Consider the following 13,893-nt stretch of genomic DNA (forward strand, 5'->3'; position numbering starts at 1 on the left):
AACTAACCTGGACCCTAAGAGCTCTCAGAGACTGAGCCACCAACCCAAAGCATATACTGGCTGAACAGAGGCCACTGACACATATAGCAGACATTTCATTTATATGTTACTATTAATGTATGCCATTTTGTAAATTGTTTAAATTGTAAATGGTGAGTTCTCAACAGTATTCAGAGTGTATATATTGTCTTTTGTGGCATAAGCTCTAAATATTGTGCAAAAATAATTGAACTATATATTTAAATTAATGAATTTTGTTTTGCTTAAATTATACATAGCAATGTAAAGAAATATTACAGAGACGTTTTCAGATACATTTAGGAAAACTGGACATTAGGGGCCAACAGGGAGAGTGAGTGCACAGAAAGACAGTCTGTGGAAGTGACAGTGGTAAATGATGACAAGGTCTCTTTCCTACTAAGGACAGAGGACAGAGTTAGAAAGCTGAAGGAAACCACAAGATCAAAGACAAATTAGTCCGAGTACTACTGCAGTGGCTTGTATTAAAACACAGAAGTAGGGAGCATGTGAAAAGCCTTCCAAACATCACTCTCCACTAATGAACTCCTCTTTGTGAAGATTTCAGCAGGCACTCACTAACAGAGGGGAAGGAATGACAGCACTGCCAATGGTCAGCTGGACAGAAGTGCCTACACGATAACAGATCACTTACAGCAGCAACGTGACTGAAGAAATATGTAAGTTCCTGCATTTCTGTGTAACAACTTTGTTTACAAGAGACCCACAGAAACATAAAGGGGAAAAGAAATGATTGGCCAGCGTGCTGCTTGTTCTCATTTAATCTGAGTGTAGAATTGTGGTGCTTCTAATGTGTGTCTATAGTGGACTTGTCATGATCCCTAGACATTGCGTTAGTCCCCAAGTTTTATAATTGTGACAAATGATCATTTAAAAAGAGTAGGAAAGTTCTTACAGATAATGTACAGCAGTTAGTATAAAGTCACAGGAAATACATACACATCTAAAAGAGAGCAATAGCTCTAGGTACCATGGTCCGTTTGAAGGAAAAGATGACTATGCAATGAAAACTAAGATGTGCCAAGAAAAAAAAACACAATGGTTTTTTTTTTATTAGATCTTTCATTTACACTTCAGATGCCATCCCCTTTCCCCATTCCCCCACCTTAGAAAACCCCTATCCCATGCCCCCTTTTCCTTTTTGCATTTATACATTTTTTAAAAAAATGTTAATCATAGGCTTTATAAGTTTGGTATTGTTCAATCAGAGGTGTAACCCACTACCTAACCTAGATATATCAACTATCTTTGACTGGTGGAGATACATGAACATCTGCCTCCCTGTCTCCCCCCTCTATCTCTCTTTCATCACCTAGCTTCTCCCCTCCTTATTCTTCTCCTCTTCTTACTCCTTTTCTTCCTCTCAGTACTCCTCCCACCTTAGCTCCTCCTACACATCACCCTTCCTGTTAAAAGGAAACTTTTCTCTCAAAATACAATTAGAGCATAATTATGCCAATTTGTACCAGTGAGGTACAAGATAGTCCTAATACCCAGTCCATCCTTTTGTTGACTAACCAGCACCTCTGTCATCTATCCTAACTAAAACACTTAGTTCTGAACCTGGCTTTTTCCTTGGCTTTAGGATGAATGTCAGCTGACGACCATCCACTCAAATCTTTTCTCTCAAGGTAAATAGCTATAAGTTTTCAACCCCGTCAGAAATCCAGAATGACTGAGTTAACTATAATTGTGGGAAGCACAAAGCATAGCTTCTAAAACTTAGCCAATTTATAGAGACCTCTGAACACTTGGAGTTTATTATAAGGGTGTTCTCTATGTTTTATTTAGAAATAGCTGAGTGTAGTTAACAGGCAACAGTCCAGATTACCTTACATGGATAGCTGGTTTCCAAAACATCAGAAATCCTTAGAATTGACATGACAAACATTTCAGTATTAGTGTTCATTTTCATTAGAGACCTGTCTGCTCCGGACAGCTTCCTATGTTAAATTCTAAGAAGAAATTGAGCATCCTTGGAGTTACTCCAGTTGTGGTGAGACAGCCACTAGGCAAGAATTGCCACTTTCCTTCTACAGACAAATTACTGTCCAGAAAAGGAAACACTTGCAGAATAGTCGACTGATTATATCTGCCTAGACAGAGTAATCAGCCCTTAATAATTCTGCAGCACTAAGGTCTGTCAGATAATCCTGGGCCAGAAGGCAGAAGAACAGATGCTCCACAATGGTTTTGTAAGGAATGGTTGTAAAGTATTTTTTATTTATAACAAAGAGGCAAATGTCTCTTGTCATTTCCTGAGAAGAATACAGAATATTTCCCAGGAGATTTCAGCCCTTCCGAGGGCAGGGCAAGCAGGGAAGCAGGAAGAGAGAGCATCAAGCATTGGGGGGGGGGGGGGTTCTGAGCATGAGATCTTCCTGCACAGCTTGTCTGAAGTCTTCTTCACCCATGTCAGCAGCAATCCCCAGACTGCTGGCTACTGCCACAGCAGCCACTGCTGCCACCACTGCTGCCACAGCAGCCACTGCTGCCACCACTGCTGTCACAGCAGCCACTGCTGCTACCACTGCTGCAGCATCCAGAGCTGTGACGATGGCGACGGAGAGATCTCCGAGGTCTGTGGTGGCTCAGGCAGCAGCCTCCACCCCCAGAGCTGCAGCAGCCTCCAGAGCTGCAGCAGCCACCAGAGCTGGAGCCACAGCATCCCCCAGAGCCCAGGCTACAGCAGGAAGACACATGGGGGCACTTAGGAGGACATTTAGGGGGACATTTGGGAGGACACTTTGGAGTTTGGCACTTGGGAGGGCACTTGGTAGAGGCCTGGCACTGCTGCTGGCTCTGCTGGCAGGACATCTCAGCTGTGGGTGTTCAGGAGCTGTGAGAGAGTCACACACATGTCAGACACCAGGCACTGTGGCCACCTGAACAATGATGGCCTCACAGAAGTATTAGTGATCATCATAGAAACACCATCTATAGTCATTTCATTTATAATATACTCAGATTGACACATCCTGTCTACCCTGTCTTTGAATATAAGAAACCCATGTACATGAGATAGTTATCTGAAATTCAGCAGCACTGAATAAATATCTGATGAATTTTAGATAGGTCTTTGTACATGTAGGTATATGTTCTATTTCAGAGATAAGTAGTTGTAAAAGAGACAACATTCATAACCTGAAGGAGAATTTAGTTTAAGATCAGTATTTCAAAGGACCTTCTAGCACATTTAGGGAGTAAGCTTAGCCCATGACAGAAAAATATGTAAGCCCTGTTCAGACCTCATAGGAACACTAGCACATGTTCTGAGATTGGAGGTCAGATGTATCCAAATTACCATCTTCTTTGGCTAAATGTAGAATGGTCAGTGTCCGACTGGTGATGTCCTTTTGATCAGAGAAATGTGTGGACAGATCCCCAAAACAAGACTCTTTCTTTCCCAAGCCAAAGTAAGACCCTATTGACTATCCTTGCTCTAACTCTTCAGTGCCTGGGAGTACAATCATTTACATTAGAAACCCTATTGCCCCTGGTAATCTGTCTAGGTGCACTGCTATCTGTGCTGAATGTCCCATTTTAAGAAGTCCTATGAACTGAAGGTACACAGTGTTTTCCAGAGACAAAATATACAAAGCTTTTGAGTTTCTCTTGGTATGAAGGCTGTGTTTAGTGACAGTCAAAGCCAACACTGCATCATCCCTCAGTCTTTACCATGTTTTATGATATATCAACGTGGCTATAAGAGGGAAGGATTCTTCCCAGTGCCTGTCCAGCTCCAGTCTTGCCCACTCTGAAGTCTCTGCCCTTACCTCCAGTAAACACTTACCAAGATGAAGAGTAGAACAAGATCTGTGGGTATCTCAGCCAGTAGGTGCATTGAAGGGCACTCTCCAGGAGTCCTTTTATTCAAACTCTGGGCTCTATCTCAGTCTGTGAGACAGTGGCTGGAGACAGGATGCCTGCCTACTGACACTCACATGGTTTTGTGAAAGATCATGACAAGATATTCCACATCAGCCTTCCTCTTTGTGGGCAAGGCAAGCTGCATCTATCTTAGGGTATGTCTTAGGCATGAAATGAGGAAATAGATTCACAGATCTTTAAGCCTGGCATTCCTACAATGTATCTACATTAAGAACCACACAATTCTTCATCATCCTCCAATTCTGCTGATCCATACTGTGATGTGTGTAACTGGAAGCCCATGTTAAACTAAAAAAAGTTAAAATTTCTTGCATGTCTACCTCTATCCAGGTACTTTCACAGCTGTGCCTATGTGGGTGCAATTTAGACATCTAAAGAAGTAAAACCCTGAATGATGGATCTGGCTCAGTACCTAGACATGTTGAGTTGTCATTCTGAATGTCTACAGAGCCCGTATCACTTTCCACTTAAACTATTACCATAAAATATTAAGAATAATATTTAAGGGGATACGTGAAAACAAACTTCAAGACATGGATAAAAATTACCCCCCCCCCCCCCCCCGCAAAAAAAAGAGCATCCTCTTATATGGTTTCCAACATAAGTGCAAACTGCTAAATATCCAGTGGATAATATGATGTTTAAACACACACACACACACACACACACACACACACACACACACACACACACACATATATATATATATATATATATATATATATATATATATATATACATACAATCAAAATATAAAATATTTGCCTTAGAAACAATAATTAAAAGCAGCTGACTCAGACAGATACAGCCACAATCAAACAGTGGATGTAGATGGAGGACTCATAGAAGAATAGGAAGAAGGATAGCAGGCCACCAGGGGGACAGGAACTGCTCAGGATCTAACAGAATCAGCTAACCTGGACCCTTGGGGCTCTCAGAGACTGAACCACCAAAGAACATACATGGGCTGGACCTAGGCTTTCCTGCAGATATATATATCAGATGCCCAGCTTGCTTTTCATATGGGTCCTGAACAACTGGAACAGGAGCTATCCCAAAAGTTGTTGCCTGTATATGAGATATATTCTTTTAGCTGTGCTAGTTTTTATGGCCTCAGTGGGAGAGGAGGCACCTAGCTTGAAGAGACTTGAAGTGACAGGGTGGGAGGGATACATAGGAGCCTTGACCCTCTCAGAAAAGGATAGAAGGGATGGAGGGAAGATTGTGTGGGGACTGAAAGGGGAGGTCAGTGAGCAGGATGTAAAGTAAATAAGTGAAAGACTATAAATTATAATTTTAAAAAGAAGACCAAGATATTGTATAAATAATGTATATGAAAAGTTCCCAAAGAAACCCAAAATTTTACAAACTAATATGCCTTAATAGTAATAAAGCAGTAGTTATTACCAGAGAGAATAGGTTTTATTCTGTTTCTTCCCATTTGTCTTAGAAAATATTTTTCATGATTTACATCTAATCCTCCTTTAGGAATACACTACTCTGGTCTTCAATATTCTGATATTGATGGATCTGTAGAAGCCACCATATATCACTCATGGAAACTGAATATGATTACTGGTAATGTCAGATGGCACATTACTAAGAAGAAAGTTAGTAAAAGGGTTAATATGGTGTGACAAGAATGATGCTGATCACCTATAAAACTATGCTTCAGTCTACTCCTGTGTATGAGACAAAAGAGCTAATGGGCCATGTGCACTCCAAAGAACTACAAAAAGACTCATTGGCAAGAACTTGTTTAGGATTGTACGTCACTTAAGAGAAATAAAGACATTTAGGACACCAGCCTTTTATGCTACTTCATGTGAAATATTTTCCCACCTGCTCTCAAATTTGTTCTTAGGTGAATGATGTGATTTTTGGCTCTTTGTTTATGATTTTCCTTAAAATGTATATTAAAACTTTAGGTGCCTTAATAATGTAACTTGATTCTACCTTTCTTTCTTTTAATCTATGTTGTTTAATATAATCAAGATGAATTCCTTAAAATTTTTTGGGTTCATGCTTTTCTTATGATCCCTAATTAAACGCATTCATCCTGTAGACATTTGGTCATTTATAGCCCTCTCACTAGCATCTTCACTGATGTCTAAGCTTAGGAACAGATATTCCTAAAGACTTGGATCACCCCAAAGGAACCTAAGCTCTGAGACATAATAAGGTATGTGTGGTCACATGACCTTGAAGAATGATTCACTGTTTCAACTGGGTTGACTTTATTCTCCTGCCAAGGTTATTACAATAGCCTTAGTTACTGGGAGGGGTCAGAAATTAATTCCTCATTTACCCAGTGGCAGTTATGCCAGGCTTACCTGGGGATTTCTAGGATGACTTAGCTGAGATGGCAGCTAGTCCACATTTCTGCCACTGGGCAAGACAACACCCAGGTCCAAAATTGACTTGCCTGTGTATAGTTATATATGAGTAACATGCTTGCTGGAAGAAGACTAGAATCTAGCCTTGAGTGTAATCTCTGGAGACTTAAACCTCAAGCCAATGTGAATATCATGACTAGTAAACTGTGGAGTCTGGGGGATTCAGTTATCAGGTGTTTCCTCTGAGGCACAACAAGGAGCATCAAGACTAAGAAACCCACCCACGGTTAGAGTTATGGCACAGCTTAGGGTTATCCAACAGCTCTCTAATTACAGTTAGAATCTACTCAATAAGAGGGAAATCATGCCTAGTACTGAAACCTAGACAACTATTCAGGGCCAGAAAGGTCATATGTCTTTGAGGAAAACTTACCACAATCACATTACTACAGTAGCATAATCCCCAACTGCACTCTAAATATCTGTCTCCATACCCCAGAGAAAAATGTACTCTTCACTCTTCATTAAGGAAAATCCTCTAATAAACAGAGACCCTGAAAGAAAACCATAGCAATTCAAAAGGCAGATTGGAAGGATCAGTTGCAGCAGCTATCTATATCTGTATAATAGCTTTACCAACTGAGCCTCAACTGACATTATGGAAGAGAGAGTGAAAATTTTGTAATGGCCACATCAGGTATTTTGCTGCAAGAATGTGTCAACCAGTAACATCATAGGCTAGACCCATAAAGTCTCACCAGCATGGATGCCTAAATATGATCTGAACAATAACAACAGTAAACATTACAAAGTAATCAGAGGAAACCCCTTGAAGTCCCAGTCTCACTAAAAGGGCTGCAGGCAGCTAAGAAATCCTGAGAGAGAAAAAAATTTTTCCTTGGGGAAAAGCATATCAATGAGTTATCCAGTACCAAATAGTTACATATGAAAGTGTACATACAAATAACTTTATATTGACTGAGAAGGTTAAATTTAGGAATGCCTTTTAATTAAGTGTCTGGAAAAATTACAGGGAAAACAGAGATCAAGAATTTGAAAAAGGTTAAAGAGGGATGGATATGTGGTAGAGGCTACAGCAATAAAAGGAAATAGGAAGACAATGTAGATGCATTGTAATCTCAAATTTTTAAATAAAGTTGCTACATTATTTGTAATATTAAAAATTACCAGAAAATTACATATGGACACAGTAAATTACAACTGAAAAACACTTTCCCTAATGAGCTCAATCACCAACATTCTGTTTCTAAAAGTATCACATGAATCACACATTAATTAGTGGATATTATCTCTACAGTTGAAAGGTTGGTTACCCTCATACTATCTATGCCACTGTTCCACCAATGGGCAAATTATACCATACCTATCATAATTGTAGCTCTCTGGGTTCACAGCTGGTTAATATTTTGAAGAGTTTTTATCCTACCCAACAGAAACTAGCATAGCATGTTTTTTTTCATCTTTTTATTGGATATTTTATTTACACTTCAGATGCCATCCACTTTCCCTATCCACCCCCCCCGTTAGAAAACCCCTATCACATGCCCCATTTTCCTTTTTGCACTTATACATTTTTAAAAATGTTAATCAAAAGCTTTATAAGTTTGGTAATGCTCAATCAGAGGTATAACCCACTACCCAACCTAGATATATCAACTAACTTTGACTGGTGGAGATACATGAACATCTGCCTCCCTGTCTCCCCCATCTTTCTCTCTCTCATCACCTAGCTTCTCCTCTCCTTCTTCTCCTCCTCTCCCTACTCCTTCTCTTCCTCTCAGTACTCCTCCCACCATAGCTCTTCCTACATATCACATTTCCTGTTAAAATAAAACTTTTCTCTCAAAATACAATTAGAGCATAATTATGCCAATTTGTACCAGTGAGGTACAAGATAGTCCTAATACCCAGTCCATCATTTTGTTGACTAACCAGAACCTCTGTCATCTATCCTAACTAATACACTTAGTTCTGAACCCGGCTTTTTCCTTGGCTTTAGAATGAATGTCAGCTGAAGACCATCCACTCAAATCTTTTCTCTCAAAGTAAATACCCAGGATTGGCTATGAGACTATAAGTTTTCAACCCTGTCAGAAATCCAGAATGACTGAGTTAACTATAATTGTGGGAAGTACAAAGCATAGCTTCTAAAACTTAGCCAATTTATAGAGACCTCTAAAAACCTGGACACTCCCTCTACTACAAAACATTGGAGCATCTGTTCTTCTGCCTTCTGGCCCAGAATCATCTGACAGACCTTAGTGCTGCAGAATTATTAAGGGCTGATTACTCTGTCTAGGCAGATATAATCAGTCCACTATTATGCAAGTGTATCCTTTTTTGGACAGTAATTTGTCTGTAGCTGGAAAGAGGCAATTCTTGTCTAGTAGCTGTCTCACCACAACTGGAATAACTCCAAGGATGCTCAATTTCTTAGAATTAAATACAGGAAGCTTTCAGGAGCAGATAGGTCTCGAATCAAAATGAACATTAATACAGAAATGTTTATCACATCAATTCTGTGGACTTCTGACATCTTGAAAACCAACTATCCATGTAAGGTAATCTGGACTGTTGTCTGTTAACTCCACTCAGCTATTTCTAAATAAAACATAGAAAGCACCCTAACAATAAACTCCAAGCCATGAATTTGCTATAGTCCCTTAACTCACAGGCTAACCATCTCAAATCCGTTAAAAAAGTTAAAGAAGGACTGGGTCTAAGCCTTGTATTCCTAAATGTGTTATACTGGTACAATGCTTACGAGAGTAATAATATTCATCTTACTTTTATATCAATAAGAAGCTCGTACCAATGAAAACCTTAAAATTTGTAATCCAAGTAAATTGGTGCCATTTAAGAATTTATATCTTCATCTTGATAATTGTACAGATTTATACTAATAGGTTATGGCTATGTAATAAATCCTAGCTAATCCTCTCTATTCCCACAAAACCACTACTTTTCCCTAGAAAGACAGCCCAACATTTACCACCTTAGTCCCCAAGCCCAGGGGCACTGACTCTTCATTAGCTTCTTAGGCAGATACTTGCAGCTAACCATTAATCTGATCAAAGGTTCCCAATGGAGAAGTTAGAGAGTAAACTGAAGGAGCAGAAAGGGTTGGTGGCCCCATGAGGAGAGCAACAATACCAACCAGACAGAGCTCCCCAGGGTCTAAACCACCAGCCTAGGAGCACATATGGAGGGACACATGACTCCAGCTGTATATGTAGGGGAGGATGGCCTTGTTGGGCGTAGGTGGGAGAGGAGATCTTTGGTCCCATGAAGGATGAACACTGAGTAGGGGGGAGAATCTGAGGGTGGGGAGGAGGAGTGGGGGGTAGGTGGGTGCACACCCTCATAGAAGCAGGAGGGGGGGCATGGGATAAGGGGTTCCTGGGTGGTGGTGGGAATGTGGTAAGGGGATAAAATTCGAAATGTAAATATTATATCCAATAAAAGAGGGGAAAAAAAGAAAAGCGGTTAGAACCAACATCCTTAATAAAATGTCAGCCTTCTTAAAAAAATTATCTTGATACTAAAATTTGTTTTGAGAATTGTATATTGCAGAATGATCAGCCTTGGTGTATCTACTCATCAAGCAAGCTGGGCAGATCTGCTCAAACCTCTGAGGTCCTGGAATTCCATCTGTCTTAGCTTAGTTTTGAATCTGTGCTATATACACTATACTGTATTTCAGAGAATCATTGTACCCTGGTGGTAGTAATACACGTATGTAGGGAAAAAATAAGGCTGGGGATCCCAGGGTTCCTCACGCCATGCTCTGGGTTCCTCCAGCTGGAAGTTGGGCCCAGCTGCTCATTAGCTAAAAGCCTCTCCCCGGCTCCTCACGGTTCCTCATGGCGGCATGGCCCGACACACGAGGAAGTCCTTGGGTTTCCAAAACCGGTTTATTCACATGGCGGACGGTGGATGGATCTGGATGCATACCCCCTAAAACCCAGGATGGACCTGAGTTAAGAGGGGAGGGAAAAAAGGGGGAGGGGCTGGGGAGGAATGTTTAATTGGCTCCACCTCTGGCCTTCAGGTACCTCATTAGTATATAAATCTCTCTAGGGCCTGTTCGAGCCCTCCACCTGACTGAAGGATGAAGGTGGGATGGAGATTAGACCTCATGTTAGGCCCGACACACGTATATACATATTTCCATATGACACGATTAAACATCTATTCTCTAGACTTTTTTCTACCCTCCAGTCACTGTCTTCTCATTCTACCTCTGTCCTTTTGAATTTAGAAGAAGATATAACAGACGATCTTGAAGTACTGAGTGGGAGAAATAAAGGGTGAATACCATAAAACTCCAGCAATCCATGGGACAAAAAATAATCAAGTATTAACAATTATATTCAAACATTGAAAAGGAAGCACATTAAGGCAGTAGAGTATCATCATTGTTGGTTTGATTACATAGATGCAAAGATTATAAAACAATTTCCTTGCATCTATGTAGTAAATGCAATAGAGTATATGAATAGACTTAGGCACAAAGTTGTAATACTCATCTCCAATGAGGTGAAAAAGGCTACAGAAAAATGAATCATCATTGATTCATTTTTGAATTCATTGATTCATTCATTTCTTTCTCAATTCTTTTATCATTTATATAAAGGAAAGCTATTGATTTCTTTAAGTTAATTTTATATCCATCTACTTTCCTGAATACCCATGGGTCATGCCATAAAGATTGTAGAAAATGCAAAGATATAGCAAACATTAGGCTAATAGGGTAAAAATGAAATTATTTCATTAAAACTTGAGACTAGAACAAGGGTGTTCACTTTATCTACTCTTGAATTTGTAGCTATATGCCTGAGAGAGGAAAACGGAGGAAAGAGATTCAGGTCGAAAAATAGGGCAGTGATCTTCTTTGATCACTGTTGAAATGCCCTAAAATGACCCTAGAAGAATATCATATACAGTGTTTTACAAGTCTGATATTTCAAATTCAGTAGCATGGCTATAAGGAAAAACTGAATATGCTTTTAAAAGACTTAGGAAACATTCTTTTACCATTGTAGAAATTTAAAAAAATCTAGGAATGACATGAAATAAAATCAAGGAGGCAAAACAGTTTTACAATTGTTCTGGCCAGAGCTGCTGCTCCGGTCCCCGGGTCAGGGTCTAGCAAGAGAAAGAGTGGGGATGGAGGGGAAGAGATTTGAAGAATGGAGACAAAACAGAGGTTCTGATCACGTCTCAAGTCTCTTGTATTGAAAGGAAAATCCTGGGTACTTCTATGCTTTGCCACATGCCTTGCAGGTGTGGATACGTGTGCGTCTTGCATTGGGGGGCATTACACAGCAAAACAAGCTATGTGAGATAAACAAGATGTCTATCAGAGTGTGCTCAGCTGTTGTAGGCTGTTGAAAACAAATCTCTTATCAGGGTACATGGCTCAAGATGGTTGCAAAAATGATAGCCACTTTCTGCTAGGAGTCAGCTCGCAACATACAATGATACTTTATGAGACTGAAGAAAGACATTGAAGATAATACTAATGATGGGAAGGTTTCCATTTACATACTAATAGAATTAATATTGTTAAAATTATTATATTATAGAAAGCAATATTCAAATTTAATCCAATCTTCACCAAATACAGCACAATAGAAATTTTAATGAAATTTAAGAAAGCAGTCATAAAACTTACATGGTATTTAAAAGAGCCCACACCAACAAAGAAGTCAAGCATGAAAGCACAATACACAAAATATGACCCTACCTACTTTTAAATTATATTCCAGAACAAAATTATTATATTAAATAACATAAATTACTGTAAAGTGACAGAAAATAATGTGTGCACCAGTTAAGTAGCATCAGAACACAGAGATAATTCAACACAAAGACAGACATGAAATCTTTGACAAAAGTGTCAATAACACATGTTGAAGAAAAGAGAGTACCTCTTCAGTACCTGGGACAGCAAAAGTGAGATATCATCATAGACAAGAGAAAAACCACACCATTTCCACTTACACTGCAGAAAATAACTCTAATGTTGATTTTATGTACAAGACCTGAGATTGACAACCACTCAAGGCAATGGGAGAAAAAGGTTCAAGCAAGGATTATAAATAGACAAGGAATTTCTAAAAATAAATAAATAAATAAATAAAATAAAAATGTAAAAGCCTTGTTTTTTAGGAAAAGTAATGATTAAGAATAAAGTTAACTTGAAAAGTACATTCCAGGCAAATGTACCAAGCAGTAAAGAGGCAGAAATAAAGAAATCTCTGGGTCGATATACATTTAGTGGAGAATTAGTGCCTAGACTACCAAAACAAATAAAAGATTACCATGAAGTCATGCAACTAATAAAAGGGAAAAGGAACAACCAGTATTTAAACAAAACAAAAAAACAAAAAAACAAAAAACCAGCAACATATGGGAAATGTTTGCTGTTTTTAGCCATCAGGAACAAGAAAAAGAAACTGATCCTCAGATTCAGCTCACAGCAACCACCATGGCCACTATCAGGAAAACAAATGGCAAGAAATGCTGGTGAGGATGGTGGAGAAAATGAACTTCAAAACTCAGACAAGAATTACCTTTGGATTCAGTTACAGTAATTCCAGGTATACACCAAGGACATCAGAGTCACCATACCACAGTGACACCTACAGACTGATATGTATCACTGCATTATTCATAACAGCCACAGTATAGAACCAACCATCACATGTGCGGAAGAAAGAAAAAAAATAAAGAAAAGGAAAATATGCTGTACTACAGAGCACCTAACAAACAAACAAACAAACAATAATAATAACCTGCATGGCATTGCTACAGAAACATCCAAATAATCAATGGAATTTAATCAAAGACCCAGAAATAAACCTACACTACTATAGACACTTGATTTTTTGACAAAGAAGACAAAAAGCATACAATGGAAAAAGAAAGTATCTTCAGGAAATAATCTTAGCCTAACCAGATGTCTGCATGCAGGAGAATGCAAATAGACCCATATTTATCACCTTGCAAAACCTCAATTCCAAGTGGATCAAGAACCTCAATCAGATAAAACCAGATACACTAAATATAATAGAAGAGAAAGTGGGAAATATGTTTGAAATCATTGGTACAGGAGACAATTTTCTAAACAGAACGGGCACTAAGATCAACAATTAATAAGTGTGACTTCATGAAACTGAAAAACTTAAGGCAAAAGACAATGTCATTAGGACAAAACGGCAGCTTACAGATTTGGAAAAGACCTTCAGTAACCCTTCATCTGACAGTTGGCTAATATCCAAAATATATAAATAACTCAAATAGTTAGACTCCTGCAAACCAAGTAACCCAGTGAAAAGCTGGAGTACAGTGCTAAACAAGGAAATATCTAAAGAGGAATCTCAAAGTGCCTAAAAGCACATAAAGAAATGTTCAGCATCCTTAATTATCAGGGAAATGCAAATCAAAATGAACCTGAGATTCCATCCTACAACAATCAGTATGGCTAAGATAAAAAAACTCAAGTGACAGCACATGCTGGCTAGGTTGTGGAGAAAGGGTAATGCTCCTCCATTGCTGGTGGGATTTCAAACTTGAACAACTACTCAGGAAATCAATCAGG

The sequence above is a fragment of the Arvicanthis niloticus genome, chromosome 4, assembly GCF_011762505.2.
Source record: "Arvicanthis niloticus isolate mArvNil1 chromosome 4, mArvNil1.pat.X, whole genome shotgun sequence".
Classification (NCBI taxonomy): Eukaryota; Metazoa; Chordata; class Mammalia; order Rodentia; family Muridae; genus Arvicanthis; species Arvicanthis niloticus.